The following is a 6000-nucleotide window of genomic DNA, read 5'->3' as shown; positions in this document are numbered from 1 at the left end:
GCTATAGTAAACAATCTAGATAGAGACTTCTTCTCATTTACTTAATGTACTTAATAAGACATTCAGGTTAACATTAACACAGCATTTCATGAGTATATGGAAAAGGAAGATGTTAGTAATTTTAAAAAATAGGGCAAATAGTATGGTAATCTATGACATTTATATTTGATACCTAAAGTAATGAGAAATACAGAAAACTTTAATTTTGATAATCAGCAAATGTTCAAGTTTCATTGTAATCTGCCCATTTCTAAGATAAGATATTTTACTAAAAAAAGGTACTTCAGATATTAATAAAAAACCTATCAAACTTGTGGGACCCATTTAGGGTTTGGAGTATACTGGTGAATATAATGATGTTGTAGTGTTTAAACTCTCAGAATAAGTTAGAAGATTTTCTCTGAACTTAAAAATAAATTCCCCAATTCTGAGATGTATTTTTGTGACTATAAGGTGGAATGTTTAATGGTATTTATATCCATGTAGAACTGTTGCTTCTTAGTTTAAAGATTTATAATCAATTATTCTATACCAGCATATGAGTGCTACTGACTTTAGCAATAGTTATTATATACAACAACCTTGCATTAAGTCTTTTAAATATACATCATATTGCAAACTCATCAGTGGTAGTAATAATAGATTATAAAGCATCCAAAATGAAAAATAAATGACTCAGGAAAATGTCCTGTATTGGGTTTATTACCATTGACCAAAGCACTTTTCCAGGAAGCTCATTTATTTAACAATAAAGGTTACATTCCTGCGTGCCTGCATTAATTAGCACAAAATAAAACAATCCAAATTGCGTATATGTGAAATTTTCAGGTTTCATCTTGTTTATTGCCACTGGCATTTTTTTCACCATAGGAAATTAATTATGAATGTTAAGGAAAGAGATGGGTCTCTGTTGTACCCAAACTTTATTGAAGTGGTGCCGAACATACATTACATAGTAAGAATAGTGACATTTTTCAAAGATGGCCCTCAATAAGACACATTTACTTGTTTCAGAAAAAAATAGTAAAGGGATCCAGAACAATAAATATTATACATGTAATATTTATTATTTCATGTATGAAAGTATACAGCTTTCACCACAATAGTGTGATTGTAAGGGCACATTAAACTTTAGACTCTGTCCACAAAAGTTGGATATAAGACATTGTGCCCTTTATTAAGGCATTACAAATCATATATTGATGACAGGCATCCTATTACTTTTTACAGTAAATTAAAGTGTTTTGAAACCAAAAGACATAAACTTATAAAAGATTTATTGAGTGTGCAATAGACAATTCAATTCAGTCCAAAATGTTTTAATGGGCACTGTGTGTTTGCTTTCTTTGCTTTTCTTTCCAGAGGCAATCATTTCACAAGGACAATCTCAAGGTTCGAAGACATTTTGCTTTCTGACTGTATTGAATGGAAATTTTCTTTGTTTAGTTTATATGTATGTACACGTAAAAAGAAGATTATGATAAAGCAGCAATGCTTACTTATTCACACATCATCATTACACCACTGGGGAAACTAGTCTCATTCAAGAATGTTCTAGAATGCATCTGCCAACAAAGGAATAAGCTATTATCTGTTGTTTTGCTGTGTGTGTCACCTTTGCTTAAAAACCTTGATTGTGCCAAGATTCTATTTCATTGATTTGTTTCAACACTTTCCATTGCAGGTATGTCTGATCAGTTTTATCAAAGCTGTTTCCTTTATATTCAATCAGGGACAAAGTGTAAAAATTAAACTTACATATAACACAAAATTTCTTGCCCCAATGATTAGGACAATAGAACAGTAAATAATCATTTTACAAAGCTTCTCTCTTTATAGTCAATTTTAGTTTTTTTTTTCTTTAATCTGTGAATATTGTGTGGCATTTAAAGTGGGTTTTGAATCACTTGGCTTAGTTTAGAAAAAGTCATCAAAACTTGTCATACAAATAATTATAAGGTACAGAAAAAGTATATTTAGAGTTAGGGTACAGAATTTAATCATTTGAAGGAAAGAACATCTTGTAGTTGACTTTATGAACTCATTACAACTAGGAAATCTCCAGGGTATCAGGATGTTGAGTGATAAAAATGTAATATTCAGTACATTGCCTAAGGCTTTTCCTAATTTTTGGTCAAGTAACTTAAAGTCATGATTGAGTGCAAACTAAAATTACTTAGTTAAACCACATTATAAAGGTATGGGTTTATAAGTTCCTTGTTGACTGTATTTTTATTGTATTATTTCAACATTTGAGAGGACTTTACTTTCTTATATGTAATTATTAACTATTAGAATAATGAGCATAATTTTCAAAAGATATTTATAAGAATATTTGGATTATATAAGCTTAGGCTTTAAAAGTATATTTGTTTAACACACATACACACAAACACACACACAAATAAACACATACACAGATGACCACAAGAATATTTTTTTAATGTAAGAATCCAAGCTTCAAACTATTTCAACCAGGTCATCAAAAAGATATTTTTAAAAAATGAAACCAGGTCTGACCTCTTGGGAATATCACTGATTCAGCCTAATTCCAGATATGTCATTGCCATCTGGTTAACATTATCCTCCAATCAGTTGGGGGTTACTAATATATGAATTTGCCTAATATTCTTATCTTCCTAATTCTCCAGAATTTTCTGGTGATGTAATCAAAGCCCTCCTAGAAGTCAATACAAATTTGAATGATTGCTACCTATAATTTTATCTTCAAATTAAAAATTTAGGCTAATTCCTTCTTCACAAAGACTGTTGATTATAACACAGAAATCCTTACCATTGAATTTGATTACAAATGAATAAAATGAAATAATACTGTTTTATTTTATAAAAGCTGCAAGTTTACATTTTATTTTCTAGTTTCCTTCTGTTAATGCCTTGTTTTGTTCTTAAATATATAGGTTACAAAATATCTCACCTATAAATATCTTCAATATTTTAAGGTACACATTATGAGGTTCTTTTTATTTAAAGAGTTCAAAATCTTCAAGTCTTGGGAATTTGTCTTTCCAGATTTTATGAATACTGTTTATTATTAAAGTCATAACTTTTGGTTTGCTCCTCCTCTACCTCTTTTTAAAGCTATATACCTTTTAGCCTTCCTGATATCATCTCTATACAATTTGCTCTTTTTTATTTGGCATTTCTTGCAATCTAGTCTGATTTAATATTTTGTTCACTCTATATAAATGAAAATCTTCTCATGAAAAGTTGAATACAGAAAAATATTTTAATGCTTTGTTGTCGGGTTTTATGATAACAGATCATTCAATGTTTAATTTTGATAAAATCCACAGTATTAAAGAACAGTGTTAAAATTTTAATTGTAACATTTTTTAAACTTGAATTTGCCATAAAAGCCCAGTGAAAATTAATTGTGTCCTAAATGGGTAAACAAAAGGTATAAAAACTCATTAATTAAAAAAAAGAAAAAATTTTGAAAAACCCAAGTACTCATTATAACCTTTTCCTCTATTTTCTTTTTTTTTTTAATATATTTTATTTATTTATTTATTTTTTAGAGTTTATTTATTTTTGAGACAGAGACAGAGCATAAACGGGGGAGGGGCAGAGAGAGAGGGAGACACAGAATCGGAAACAGGCTCCAGGCTCCGAGCCATCAGCCCAGAGCCTGACGAGGGGCTCGAACTCACGGACCGCGAGATCGTGACCTGGCTGACGTCGGACGCTTAACCGACTGCGCCACCCAGGCGCCCCTATTTTTAATTTTTTAATGTTTATTTATTTGTTAGAGAGAGATAGAGCATGAGTGGGGGAGGAGCAGAGAGAGAGGGAGACACAGAATCTGAAGCAAGCTCCAGGCTCTGAGCTTTTAGCACAGAGCCCAACGCGGGACTCAAACCCAGGAACTGTGAGATCATGACCTGAGGCGAAGTTGACGCTTAACCAACTGAACCACCCAGGTGCCCCTTTTTTCTCTATTTTCTATTTAAACATTTTAATACTGAAAAGTCTTCACTTGATTATCATATGAATATTATATACTATATTTCAGAGTGATAAAACGAATATTATTCTGTTCAATTTTGTATTATCATTAATCTTAAATGACAGGTTATCTACTACATAGTTATGACTTATTCTGCTCCCATGAGAATTATCCATAAATTTCTGACTCTATGTGAATATCTATATGCTGACATAAACTTGACATATGACAATTTACAATGAGAGGAGTAAAGACTATAAAAGATCATTAAGGAATGTCCACAATGATATATGACAAAAATCTAGCAAACAATGGTCTCCATAAACTCTGTGCTCTGCTCAAGAAATTAGTGTCAATATTTCTGGAATGGATACTTTATCCTAAAACTTTTGAGACTCTATACAGTATAAAAATATTAAATATTACTTCCTGTTAATTGGATTTAGATGTCAAAAATTAGATGTGGTGATGACACAAAAATTAGTGAGTTTGCAAATTTTATGTTTTTCTTTTTCTGAGAAAATATATTTGAGAAATAACCTAAAAGTTCTACTATAAACAGATCTACTGTAAATAGGAAAAAATGCAACCACTGTAAAAAGAAGCAAACAAAATATGGGGTGTCTGTTGTGCTTTTATTAAGAAATTATTGTACATCAAATATTATTCTAAGTAATAACTTATTACTTAGAATATTCTAAGTAATATGATCTTCACCACTCTATAAAGTTGTATTCTTCTCCCACTTATTCGAAAGGGAAAACTGAGACATAAAGAAATAAAGTAACTTAAGCAATGAACATCCTCTGACTTACAACATCTAAGTTACATAACAATACTCAGCATCCAGGTAATCTGCATTTAGAAGTTGCTCTCCTAATTTAATAATCAGTATTCTAGACTTCATTAAAAAATGGCAAACATTAAATTTCTTTTGTAAACAAAACTTTGATAGTGTTAGTAAACTTGCAACAGAATTTTAATTATACAATATTGTTTTCAATTCTTTATTTCCTTTTCATGTATTATGTCATTCAGCAGCTTCATTAAATAGGTGTTGTCTTTTCTTCTTGCAGCTACGCAAAAAGAAGCACAGCAAATTTTATCACTTGCCAAATGTCACACAGTCAGGAGTACATTGTGTGGAAACATTTCTTTCCCTTGGTAGGTATGTTGTCTGAGATTCAATGTGTCAGTTAAGCAAATTCTGGCTATACAAAAATGGTATAGTTAGTTATAGTAGATACATTTCATTTGAATTGTGGATGATGATCCCCTTTCTTCTGACAAACGATCCTAGGACTCTTTATCCTGAGAAATGTCCAGTTCCTGATTCCAATTGAGTAGTGATAATTAGGGAATTCATATTCTTATTCTCTCCCGTTGTCTAGTCAATGAGATTAGTCTAGTGGTTGGCATTAAATTCTAAGTAGGTTAATTGATGCAGTCTTTTCTTAGATATAGTTGATTGCTCCAACAATAGGCATGTTACCCAAATGCAAATAATCAGATTTCCTCCATATTTTTCCCCAAATTGGGAACTAGAAAAGAAAAGACAAAGGTGTGGAAATGAGAAATGCTGACAACCAAATCTTCTACGTGTAGAAGAATGAAATGCAGTAAGGGAGGCTGCAACAGATATGCAGAATGAAAGAGAAACAAAGAAACAAAGTCTTCATGTTATTTTCCTCTTTGGTGTCCAAGGCTCAGATTCATTATAGTGGTCTCCATGGGTATCTGAGACTTCCAGAAGTTTTCTCTTTTGATTTAGTAACTTACTTAGGAGTGTTTTCACTGCAAATAAAGGATTATAATTAATGCAGTAATCATTTTCTGAGAATGTCTGAATGCCAAAGTGGCATTAGGCTGGCCTTATGTTTTAGCTACCTCTAATCTCCATCAGTCGACGAAGCCACTGTGAAAAGCAAAGAATTAATATGATGGTTTAATATAGAAAGTTGGTGTTTTCTTAATATCATATACACTGTGCATAAAAACAGCTTTGGAAAAACTGCTATTTTAATTAATCTGTA

Source organism: Felis catus, chromosome A1, assembly GCF_018350175.1.
Source record: "Felis catus isolate Fca126 chromosome A1, F.catus_Fca126_mat1.0, whole genome shotgun sequence".
Lineage (NCBI taxonomy): Eukaryota > Metazoa > Chordata > Mammalia > Carnivora > Felidae > Felis > Felis catus.
This window is presented reverse-complemented; position numbering follows the sequence as displayed.